Source organism: Pinus tabuliformis, chromosome 1_1 (assembly GCF_031772625.1).
Source record: "Pinus tabuliformis cultivar Carrire ecotype Pingquan chromosome 1_1, CPIR1, whole genome shotgun sequence".
Lineage (NCBI taxonomy): Eukaryota > Viridiplantae > Streptophyta > Pinopsida > Pinales > Pinaceae > Pinus > Pinus tabuliformis.
In genome coordinates this window covers 299,142,840-299,156,380 of record NC_142297.1, presented here as the reverse complement: position 1 = coordinate 299,156,380, position 13,541 = coordinate 299,142,840, and the positions used below count along the sequence as shown (strand labels likewise).

The following is a 13,541-nucleotide window of genomic DNA, read 5'->3' as shown; positions in this document are numbered from 1 at the left end:
ATATTGCTTTACAACTCATTTTAAATGTGAAAACTACTTTACCTATCTTTTCATGAAACTTTGTTTCTCAATTAATTCTATCTTCTATCTATTTTTTGAAATTTTATATTTAAAAATATAAATAAGGTCTATTTTTTTGAAATTTTAAAAATATTAATGTTTTTCTCTAGTTGAAAGAACCTCCCTACGAGATCTCTGTCTAACCTTTTTAATCCTCTCCATTAGCTTCACCAAAATTTGAATTACATGTACATTCTAGAAAGAGCTTATTGGCAACATAAAAGAGTGCATAAAAATAAAAGACAAAGATCCAGTTGCAAAGTAAAATATGAGCGCAAACACTTCTCTCTTATATTCTTTTTTTCTCAAGTAAAATTAGGTCTTTATATTCAACTAAATGAAAAAACTTACATAATATACATGTAAAGGAGCTATTGGCCCCATGAAAGTCGAGCCCCACGTAGCCTTTATACCTAGGTCGTGGACCCACAATCTGAGCCGAGGGCCCACAAAACGTTTCAACATTACCTCCATGGAACTAGAACTCTCCATGACCGTTCGATTGTTCTACAAAGATCTAGTGGTTAAGAGGCTATATCGGGAGTCCAACATTCTCACCCTTTAACCAAAAACATAGACCCGAAAAAGAATGTATCAACTCTAGAAACCATTTCGAGTCCGACTTGGGAGATAACCTGCAGGTTGTCTATCTGCTTGAAATCCACCGGATTCATGCGATCTCGAAAGGACTGTTCAACCTGTATGGAACTTAACAGCACGTCTGGACCCAAAACATAATAAAGACACCGCCTAATTGCGTTTTGGGTCTGATTCGATAGTTAACAATCTTGTTGTTTGTCATGCAAAAATCATTGGTTTACTATGATTTCACCGACCCACCCATTCTTTAAATAAGTACTCATCACAAAACATTAAAGGGCCATATTTAGTGTATATTTGATACATTCGAATATTAGTCATGTAAGTAATTTCTTGCCCAGAAACCAAAGGATTTTAGTGTTCCATGTGCATTTTCCAGCCTGAAGACCAGAGCAAAACTTCATCCTACTTGTACTTCCTCCCCGTGTAGACCAAAACTCCTTTGTTTTCATCTAGCTTCACCTTGCTTATTTCCCATGCTCTGATAATATTCCCTCTCTAAGGTTTCCTGTCTGTGACACTCTTCTCGCAATCGTTCTTGGGGAGTCTCTATCCAGTCATATCTTTTGTTATTATTGGAATAGAGTACACCCTCATTTGCCAAAATATCTGCTAATTCGTTGGTTGTTCGTCACATGTGAATGAAATCAAGGGTTATCATTGTGCACATGTGGGATTGAATAAGTTGATAGACTTGCAGTAACCTCCAGTGTTTCGATACCTTGTCTGGTGCTGAGCCATCGCATATTTTCTTCAGTGAATTGATTATCAGTTCAGAATTAGCTTCAATTATGGTATTATGTAAAGTTGAGTCCCTTAAGATTTCTAGGCATTGCTCAAGGGCCATGAGCTCTACCATATGATTAGTGGCTTTACCCAAATGACTGTGAAAGATGGCTTTTATTAAACCCTTTTCATCTCTTATTACTTCTCCATAACGAGCAATGCCAGTGTTTCCTTTTGAGGTGCCATCTATATTGCATTTCATAAAACCATGGGAGTTTGGTTGCGAGAATTCTATATCTGCTATTATATGACTTATAATCTTGATTATTTCCTGGCGAAACAACCCTTGAAGGCCCAAATGTGAAGTATCTGCACATCCTGAGCTTGAGGTTGGTTCTTAGGGGTGCTTTTTATACGAATTCCTATAGTCTCTTTGAGTTTTCTTATAATTTGAGCCATAATGCTCTGGGCTGAACCAATCTTGTTCTTGTAGTTTCTATTGTTGTGTTCTTTCTAGACATCCCAGATTAGAGAGCCTAGAACCAGCTCACAAGCTTTGTTGATTATTTCATTTGGAGAGAAATTTCTCCTCCAATTCCTCAAAGTGTTGTTTACGCTGCCAATGTCCCTGTCAGAATGTCTTGAAATTAAAGCCACCCAATTCCATAAGGTGGAGGTGAAAGGGAAAAGGTTGAGAAGGTGTTCCATAGTTTCTTCTTCTAATTTGCAAAGCTGACATCTTGATCGACGAATTACACCTCTCTTTTGAAGGTTTTCCCGAGTTAGAATTTTTTTATGTTGCACCAACCACATGAAAAGTTTGATTTTCATCTAGTTTTGGTTCTACCATAGATCCTTCCATACCATGTCAGGGTTTGGAAATTCAAGCCCAAGGGCTATTCGCTTGGCCTCTTTAAGATTAAATTTGCCTTCATTATTTTTTCCCCATCTCAGTTGGTCTTAAGATGTTGATTTCAAAATCTTTCTCTGTCCTAAGATGACTGTGAGAGCTTAAACCTAGGCCTTAAATGGAGATCCTCACTGTAGATCAGGTTGTTCCATACTCTCCATTTTCCCTTGCCGCTATCATGATCCTAGAAGTCATTTACCCTATGTAACCCTTTGTCATCAATATCCTTCTTAATATTGTCAAAATATTTTCTCAACAGTGTTGGTTCGTGCTGCCAATTGTCTTCCCAAAATTAACCAAGGTTTCCATCTCTGATTTCCCAGAAACTATGTTTTTGAACAATAGCTCTATTCTCCCAAGCTTTGTTCCAAATGTCGAAGCCTTTTATGATCCCAAACATTCTGATGTGCTCCCTTTCTTGCCAATTGTTTGCATATTTCTATTTCCATACCTTGTCCCAAGGGGTAGCCGATTCCTTTAGCCATCTCCACCATAGTTTTTCCCTGAAACATTGTTTAGGGTTTCATGGTCATCATATCCTAAACCTCCATGTGTCTTAGGTTTACAGATATTTTCCCAGGCTACCAAAGCCCATTTCTTTTTCTCTTCCCCTTTTCCCAAAGGAAAATCTCTTTGGATATTTCTAATGTGTTGCATAACTCCTTTAGGAGCTGGAAGTGCTGAAAACAGGAAGATGGGTACAGTTTGTAGGATGGCTTTTGTAAGCACTAGTCTTCCTGCCAAGTTCAAGGACCTATCTTTCCACTTCTGGATTCTCTCCTAGAGTCTATTAATAACAGGCTCCCAAACTATCTTGCTTAGAGTTTTGTCTATTAGAGGAACTCCCAAATATGTGGAGGGTAGCATATCTCTTTGAAAACTTAGAATTTTGTTCAGGTTTCTCTGAAGAGAAATATCAGTATTAAAAAATAAAATCTTTGATTTCGTAAGGCTTACCTCAGTACCCGCAACCATAGCAAAGTCTTTCAGGATTTGTTTGAAGGCATGAGCTTCTTTGACCGTAGGTGTACCTTGCAGCATGGTGTCATCCACAAATTTTTGATGAGTGAAAGCATGCCCATTTAGGGTGAGTTTGAGAACTTGAAGTTTTCCTTCTACTTTGGCAACTTTTATCGCATTGCCTAGCCCTTCCATCATGAGAATAAAGAGGAAGGCTGAGAGCAGATCTCCTTGTCTGAGTCCTCTTGATGGCTTAAAGGTTTTTGATGTTGAGTCATTCTAGCAGTATTGAAGAGCTTGAGGTGGTAACAAGGGCCATTATCCATATTATCCAGTTATGGTCAAAGCCATATTCTTTTAGTACTTCTCTAATGTATGCCCAACTTAGCGTATCATAAGCCTTTTCTAGATCAAGATGTATGATCATACCTACCTGCTTATTTCTCTTAAGTGAGTGGACCAGCTCATGAGATTGAATGATATTGTTTTTAATTTGCCTACCTTCCACATATCCAATTTGCTCCTTAGACACCAGAGTTGGAAGACGGGGCTTGAGCCTATTTGCAATTATTTTGGAAATAATTTTGTACACCGCATTACATAATTCTATGGGTCTAAATGTATCTTGTGTCATACCATTTTCCTACTTAGGAATGAAGGATATGAAAGAGGTGTTGAGCTCCTTCAGAACAATTTTTTTTTTCCTTGAGTCCTCCACCACCACCAAGATATCTTGCTCAACTATGTTCCAACAAGCTTTGAAGAAGTCAACGTTGAAACCATATGGGCCTGGAGCTTTCCCATTTTGCATCTCTTTGATGATTTCTTTGACCTCCTTGTCAATCACTGACCTGTTAAGATTATAATTCTCTTCTCTTGTCACAAGCTTAGGAATGTGCTTAGTGAATTCATTGATGAATTGTGATCTGTCTATGAGGGGCTCCTCTGCTATGCCTCAAAAATGTTGAACAAGAGAAGATTCTATTTCCCTGTGGGTGTTGAGTTGTTTTCCTTGCATATCTTTTAGTTTTAAAATTCTGTTATAAGACCTATGATCCATGGTAGACTTGTGAAGAAAATGTGTATTCCTTTCTCCTTCCTTTAACCATTATACCCTCAATTTTTGTTTCCAGAAGATTTCCTCTTGATTACATAAGCCTTCCCAATCATATTGAAGCGAGTCAGCTTGTTTCTTACCTTCCTCAGTGAATCCCTTTGAGATAAGCTCTTGGTTAATTTCCTGTATCTTGCCCTCAACTATATTTTTGGCTTTGAAGGTTTTTTCAAACTCATTCTTATTCCAATATTTAAGCGTAAGTTTGATGTATTTAAGCCTTTTCTAAAAAAGGAACATTTTAGTACCCTGAGCATTCAAATCTTTTGTCCACCATTTCTTAATATTGCTATTCAAGTGAGGATGGGTAAGCCAAATGTTTTCAAACCTGATAGGTCTGTTTCTTGGAGTTCCTATCAAGGACACTTCTAATTGAATCGGCCAGTGATTCGAGCTTCCAAAAGGGAGGATCATAGCTGACAAGTTAAGGCCTGAGAGGATAAGGTCCTCAGAGATAATGAATCTATCTAGCTTAGAGGCCACTTGAGAAGCCCCTCCCCTTTTATTATTCGAAGTGAAGATACCATTATTGATTTCTGTATCTACTAGCCTCATGTTGGTTATGAAGTTCTGAAATGCTATGGAATCTCTACCTAGAGATCTGGTCCCACCTTTTTTTTCAGAGAGAGATCTGATCATATTAAAGTCCCCTCTTAGAATCTAATGGATGCCCATATGTCTCTCTCTTAGTTCCTCAAGAGAGGTTAGAAGCCTGAATTTGTCTTCAAGATTTTGTGGACCATAGATATTTGTGATCAAATAAACTTCCTTGTCCCCCAAAGGTTGGATGACCATTGATAAGTAGTTCTTGGTTCCTTCGGCATCTAGGATTCCAAGTTTATGAGGGTTCCAAAGTGTGAGAATTCCCCCTGATGGGTTGTCTGCTTTAACTTCTAGATAGTCATACTTAATAAGCCATTTGATATGTATCTCTCTTATTTTGTCTACAGAAAATTTTATTTTTGGATAAATACCAAATCTCATTTTTCTTCTTTCATTTTATTGTTGAGATTTCGTTGTTTCCTTTTACTTCCTAGACCCCTAAGATTCCACGTTGTAAGATTCATTAAGAAATATTTGTAAATGAGTAACTAGTTAGGTCTTTCATCTTACCTGATTTGATCATGAGCTTTCCACATTCAATCAGCAGCTCATTTTGTTTTTTTCTTCCTCTTTTCCTTATTGGGTTAATGGGAGCTTGTCCCCATGTTGCCTCCATAGTTTTAACCCCTCCGTTATCCTAACTATCATGGTCTCTTTTGACCCCAGAACCCTTTGCATGCATTCTCCAGAGGAAGAGTTGTTGTACTCTGTTAAATTCATCTTGAGGTAGCAAATCCACTCCTTTGGTGGTTCCTTCCTCCAGGAACTTTTCTAGATCAAGATGCTCCCTTTCCAATATGTTCTGCAGTTCATAAACCTTCGTTCCCACTTCACTTGAGGTCATCTCTTGGTCCCTATCAAGTTCCATAGTGCTAGGTTGATTCTCCTTTTGTTGGCTTTTATGAGGTCTATCCTCCATGCTATCATCCTTTTCCTTCTCTATATGATTGTCCTTCATTACTTGATTCACTCTTTCATCCTCTTTTTCTTCTTCTAATATCTTGAACCTATTATGACTAGGCTACTTTTCCTCATAGATTTTATTTTTTGGTTCTTTCTCCCTCCTTTTCCTCTACCTCCTACTTTGGTAAAGATTTTAGTCTCTTTACCTAAGGTTTCTTTGGTACTTCTCTCCATTTTATTTAAAAGGCAGTCCCTGAAGTGGTGCTCGTGTACATGGCATTTGCGACATCTAAAGGGTACATGCTAATAGTCCACCACCTGCACCCATTCTTTGTCATATACTTCTAGAATTATCTCATCGAGCAAAGCCCCAAAAAGGTTCATTTCTTGCATATTTTTGCAAAGGAGGTATATTTTCCGTGCAGTGTGGCCTCTGATATTTTCAAAAAATTCCCTAGTTTATTATCAATGGCTTTTATTGATTTTAGCATCCAATAATCCATAGGTAGGGAGTATAGTCTTATCCATACCAACACCAATGTAAATTTTTCTCACTCTGGGACAAAGTTCATTACCCATGGCTGCATATAGAGGCCTGTAGCCACATAGAAGTAATGTCCTCCTTCAAACACCTTGCCTCTATCTTCTAGGTTTTAAACACAATTGTGAAGAAACTCTTAGATCCAAGGTGTAGGTCTATTTCTCCCTTAGTTTTCCAATTTTTCTTTATCCATGCGAGTAGAGCCTTCTTCGTTGGCCATAACCCCATGAATTTCCATATTACTGCATAAGTCGCCATGTGCTCCCTATGCACCTGTAGCGTTGGATCACTTAACACTACTCAAGATGTGATGGATACCCTAGGTTTACATAGTCCTGTCCGAATTTTGGGGTCAGCTTTCTAACTATCTACTCCTATAAGCTTCTCTCTTCTGACTTCCTCCTATGTTTTTGCCTGCCTCTGTGCTCTGTTGCTTTCTTGTTTCCCTCTTTTTGTACCCTCGATTTCTGCTTCCATAGGCTTCTTGAAGCGCTTTGAGACTACATGACTATAGGCAGGAGTGGCACTCCCCCCTTCAAGCCCATCCATGGTGCCCAACACTGAAAACCGACTGCAAACCCTAGTTCCGTGTGTTTTGTCTGAAACAACTTATCTTAATTGAGGACTTGGTTTCACTTCTCTCTTATATTCACCTCAATTGTATTTACCAATTAAGTTTCAATGTATTAGAAGGTGAAAACATGTTTAAGTATTTCCATTGATGCATTTGTATTTATTAATTAAATTTCAAAATATTAGAAGAAGAATATATGCTTAAGTATTTTTTAAATACATTGTGAATATTTAATATTTTAATTTTAATAAACTGATAGAATTTTGAATGATATTTCAACTTTTTTTTAAGTATAATGTATATAAATCATATTCGAGTATTTTACAAGTTGTTTAGAATATTGAATAAATCTATATATTTGAAAACATACTTTAAAAAACTTTTAAAATATTTAAATCATAAAAATTTCACTACTCATCTACAGCATTTAGATGGTCAAAACTTAAATATTGAGCTATTGCATTTTCATTTCATTGGCCCTTCACCCGATGACAAACTTATTTTGATCTTATCAGAAACTGTTTGCAATCCCGAAAATTTACAATGCAGACGGAAATAGTGATAAGTGTTCAACAAATTTCACAGACCAAAAGGACAAGAAGAAAATGTGAATGTGTCACTGATGTTCTTCTCCCTGGCTTTTATGTCAGGTTTTTACCTAACTCTCGCCGATTACGTATCAAACTAGGTTTCGGATTCCTCCTCTCTGACCGACAGGTATTCCTGATTTACCAGCCTTTATACTGTCTGTCTGGGGGTTTTAGGTAGATGCTCTTCACGGTAAAGAAATTGTCCTGCCCGTGCTTCAATCCAATTTATATGGGGACGATTTCATTCTGTTTTCCATAAGCCGATCTATGATCTTACCACTTGTTTTTCTTATCGTTGCGTCAGGGACCTTGATATCTGTAACAGCAATGAGGAGCAAGAAAAATGATAGAGCGAAAGCTCTACTCTTGAAGAATATGTTCAGAATGTGTCAGGGGAATGCCAGTGCCCGAAAAGTTTTGCCATTCATACGATGGTGTTGCATAAAATTGGATTCCGAACTTGCAGAAGACAAGCTTGATATTCCGTCGGACGTTCCCAGGGGTCACAATCCGATCTATGTTGGAATCGAGCGCAGGCGGTTCATTATACCCACCACATATCTGAACCACCCTCTATTCCGGGCGCTTCTCTACAAGGCCGAGGAGGAGTTTGGATTCGATCATCAGATGGGTCTTCTCCTTCCATGCGAAGCAATTACATTTGAGTATCTGACCTCAATCGTGGCAGATCAGGGTAGCAAACAGTGTCCTTCCATTCGTATGATCTAAAGAATCTTGACAATGATATTGCTCTTTTCTTTATAAAAAGCTCGGACTGGAATGAGAGCTTTGATATGCCATATGTTTTCTTTTAAACCTAAAATTCAGCCAGACCTCCAGCCTGCAGATTCCGTATTTTACTTTTAGGCATTTCATTCCAGAACTTGCAGGATCCATGGATTTATAAGTTACAATATATTTGCACAGAAGTTATCCACAATTTTTCTGATATAACGTGACGAGTGTTTCGGCATTTTCTATCAATAATCTGACGTGTGTTTCCGCATCTTCTGCCAATATTTACATTGTTTTTGAACAACTTTCTATTGAACTCCAACTTGTTTATTGTTCAGACCAGTAAAGTATTTGATTGCTATTGTTTATTAGGAGACTATGTATTCCATGCTTATTCATACATTATCAGACACTCACATGGAACTCATTCTAATTTCAATTCTTGTTTAGCTTCCTTAGCTTAGGAGGCTGTGAGGTAGAAGTCCCTTGAACTGAAAACCTATTTCTTGAACTGAAAAAACTCACACGATTTTCTTTTAGAAAAATTACATAATTTGATTTCTTTTTTCCCTTTTCTACAGTCCTATATATTTTTTGGTGTGCTTAACCAAAGATCTTCACCATAAAAGTGTTAAGAAAACTGAACCCATAATCTTTCAACCATAAAAGTGTTTTAATTGAGCTACTTTAATTGAACTAACCCTCCTGACTAAATTACATATTATGAAGATAAAATTGCACACTCTCAAAAATATATTCTATTAATTGTTGAATGAGGAAATTACACTCATATTTATACAATCAATAGTCTTAAGATAGGAATACGTACAGTAGTGTGGTTGAGAGATTCTCTCAACCACACACTAAACTAGGAGAAATTAAATTCCTATTATGTAGGAACAAACTCTTCAAATGGAAAATTATAACCATAGACAAGTAGGAATTAATTATTTCCAACTCCCCCTCTTAATGACTACTTGTCATGATAGTCAAATCCACCACCATCAGGGGAATTGCATGTACTGAACCTCCAAAAAAAACAAAGAGAGATCAGTGCCTTTCTAAGCCAAATATTCATGTCCAAATACCAATCGCAAACAGTTGCGCTGATTGTGCCTTTCGACGCAACTGTTAGATAGAAAAGTGCACCAACCCTCTTATGCTCAGACACTCCAATATCTGAGACTATGAGCCAGGTGTTACTGCAGTCCACCTGCTCCTACGAGCACAAAGCTCCCGTGTACACGTTAGCCACTCAGGCAATATGCCACCACCGGGCACGTCCGATCTACCACCACCGGGCAAATCCACCAACTTCAATATGCCACCACCGGGCAAGTTCGATCTGCCACCACCGGGCAAATCCGCCAACTTCAATATGTGCACTAAGCTCTCGTGTACACACAGCCACAAAGGCAAGCTTGTCAAACAACGCATTGACATCCACGATTTGAGCCATAAAGGCACCTCAAGCCACATAGGCAATTTAGCCACAAAGGCACTTCAGTCACAAAGACTATATAGATGGTTTCTGGCTCACCACCAACCCTCACTTTCAAGTGATAAAAGATGGTTTCAGGCTAACCATAAACCATTACAAAGTGGTTTTGAGATCACCACGAACTTTCTGATGCCTTTAAAAAACTTACATCTGATTCCACATTTTGGAGTTTCTTGGTACATACAATGACTATTATAATAACATGTTAGGGAGTCTATTCCACACTAATTCAAACAAACATCTACTTTTTTGTCCACCATAAACTTTGTCGCTGCTCCTTTACCTCATTTGTGAGGGGTCCACTGATAAAGGAACCAGAACATAGGCACTCATAGCCACACGAAGAGAACACAATTTTCCCTTCAGGAACAGTAATCCAGGACTCCACGGTCCAATCCTCCATCGCATTTCAGTATCCAATTCTCCTGGCATCGCAACATAATGCCACTTCCCCTACCCACAGTATCAAGGCTAGTCATTGTTTTCAAGCATACTGCCTCATGCTTGCTAACAATCTGCAACACGATCTTGATCAACCTCTAATCTCTGATGTAGCTCCAATTGATGTCGTTTTCACTGTCATGTATTCACCATTCCCTGCAAATTTGCTTAGTGTTGGAATGACCAGTTCCAACACACACTCAAAATTGTGACAATAGTTGGTCATACTACTGTCACTTAAATTACAACTAGTTTCATTGTCATGACAGTTAATCAATATATTGCAGCATCATCAGATAATTAAACAAATACATTTTGACAATAGCATAAACTTCACGGCCAAATAGTGAGAGTAGAAACCAGGTCGCCTTTGCTGGAGGATAAACAGAGAGCAAAAAGATGGGCTGATACACCCCCAATCACCCAAGACTGCTCATATTGCAGTAATTGGCGTGCCAGACTGCCCGCTGCCACTGGCATGTGCTGCTGCTACTTTTTTTTTTTTTTATTACCAGCCCCACTCTAGCCGAAGACAAAGTTATCAGGCCTGAATATTTGGCCATAGGCACCCGATCTGACACTATCAATAGTGCCAGGCTCCAGATCCATCAGCATAGCCCTAGGCACATACCTCCCTCCGCTTGCCTCATTGTAATATACATTGATTCTCTCCAACTGCACATCAGAATCCCCACGGTAAGATCCCGTGGGATCGATCCCATGCTCGTCACAGATCACTTCCCAGAACTTGGAACCGATCTGGTTCCCGCATTGCCCTCCCTGGATGTGCAATATTTCCCTCATTTTTCTGCCTCTTTCGCCCGCTCAGAATTCAATTCAAGGGGCTAATCTTACAGAGACCTTCTCTATGGATTTCAAGGTTGCAAACAAGGCGGATTTGATATTATCAAACGAAGCGACGAGCCTTCAAGACTACTGGACGGCTTGTCAAAGAAACTGCTCCTGCACTGCTTTTTCTTTCATACCAGCTAATCCCAGGCTCTCTTCTTGCAAGATTTGGGCTGGCAATTTGCTGACTGTGCACGAAACCAGTGATGTCGACGTGTCTCTTTTCATCCGGGTTGCTGCCTCTGAAACTGCAGATCAGTCGCAATCGACCGGCGACAACTCACCACAACAGCCATTTCGCCTTTGCAAGCACGAAATCAGATCTGATTCCCAGATCCACTAAAGAGGGTTTAAATTGTCACAAATTTCACAAGGAATATCCATAGGCCTCCACGCGTCGGATCCCACCTCTGGTAGCTATCCACGACCACTACGCAGTCACAAAATCTCACGATCAATATCAGCAACCCACATCAACAATTAGACACAACAGTCTGATACCAACGTAGCAGAATCAGCTGAATCTGCCGCCCGGAATGTCTCGTAACACACTGTGTATAAGCACACCAGGAGCTCGAGCAGGCGGTCAAATGGTCAGTACTCCGTCCCATCACGGAGCCAGTATAGTGACAGGTTCATTCCTAGCAGATCGGGATCGAACCTCAGCCTCTTCACTGTTGAGGACAGAACTTTTTGGTCCCAACGTCGACACTCTTTCTCCGGCCACGCCAGAGAAGGCTGCAGGTTACGGTTGCAGGGACTCGAAGAATTCCCCCATGAGCCCCAACAGGAATATTTTCAGATTCAAAGTTAACGCAGTGGCGCTGCCGATAACCTCTTGAATATCAGCCCTGATGAGAGCAATTTCCGCCATGACCCATAGTATGAGCCTTGACCACAGCAGGTACTCCTCCCTGCAAAGCTCCGCAAGATGGCATCCCGTTGCCACGCCCACTCTCACCGCGAGCAGCTGGATTATCACAGATCTGTCTGTGCATACACGATTGCAGAATGGCAAATGCGTCACGCCTCATGCAGATCCTCCACAGGCAGATCACCAGATCCACGCTTCCTTTGCAGCAGATCGCGTCTCCATACTCACCGCACCAGATCCGAGCAGGATTCACACATCGACACGGGTGAATCTCCATGGTTCACACAGCACACCAGCAGATCCGACCCCCATGGAGCACACCAGCAGATCCCCTTCCATCGAGAAGGAACAGGACCCAGACCCTCATCATTGAAACTAGCAAATTCAGTTCATACGCCTGAATCCATGTTAGCGATGATAACATCTTCTCCAAAATTTGTTTTTCTCCAGAGCGAATGTGCAGGAATTTGTTCATTATGAATTTCTAAGTCGAGGAATCCCCATGAACGCGTTATGTGCAGACTTCTTACTCGGTTTAAAAATACAGATAATACATGCGGGTGTTTTGAGAGAGAGAGTGCTTGATCTTCTTCAAGATTAGCAGCAAAACCGTTCATGCTTCTTGTGTATGAGTACAAAATGGCATCCTTCGCTGCATCTTTGCTTCCTAATACTGGTGCCAAAAGTTCATGATGAGAATCAGCTACCAGTTGGTGCTCTAGAGTCTCATCATGCTGTCCTCCCAGGTACACCACATAAAACTGTTTAGTGCCCAAGGCCGAATGTATGAATGATAATGAGCACACTAGTATAAGGAAAATTGCTCTCTCTGCCATGGCGCCTGCTGCGTTATTACGCAGCCCTTCCTTAAGGAGTTATGTGCCCAACCACACCAGCAGATCCGACCCCCATGCAGCACATCGAGCTGTCTTGCTAGAGATTCAGTCAAACTCCACGTGGACAACGCTGTCACACGTGCGATGCCTCTCTTCTGACTGAGTTTGAGCAGTGCACTTTTTGAGTCATGGGCAAAAGAATAACCCTTGAAAACATGACATATAATTCAAGGCCACGTCTGGATAAGTGATGAGAGCTGGCTTCCCCTGATCTCCGCATACGAAGACCGACACGGGCCCATCGCTGGTTTGGACAACTTCCTCCTTTCCTCCCCAGGGGATTATTTCAATGTCCATTGACACAGAACTGCTGGAGTCTCCCATGCCAAAGCAAAATGCTCACAGAATCAATCGATCGACCAACTACAGTAACTGCAAGGTAGAAGAAGTAAGGCTTGATACTGCCGCAAAACCTATCCTTCTTCCCCTGCGCTCATAGTCACCAATTCCCTTCATCAAATGGTTGTTGATTTTTCCCTTTCTATTGCTCTCAAAGCAGCCGTGCGAACCGTCTTCACTCAAGCACTCAGGCCGCTCCAGCACTTGAACAGATCACAAAAAAAAATAATTGATAGACAAACAACCTATATTAAACTCTTCATTTTCTCTCAATCCAGGAGGGGCCAAGCCCAGGAGGGGCCAGGCCCTCAGAGGCTCTGATACC

At 40.3% G+C, this 13,541-nt stretch overlaps 1 pseudogene; it reads right to left on the bottom strand.

Annotated features, from left to right (window-relative positions):
* Positions 1-12,370: 12,370 nt before the first annotated feature.
* On the bottom strand, positions 12,371-12,817 carry LOC149212737 (subtilisin-like protease SBT5.3 pseudogene; annotated as a pseudogene).
* Between the last annotated feature and the right edge of the window lie 724 nt (positions 12,818-13,541).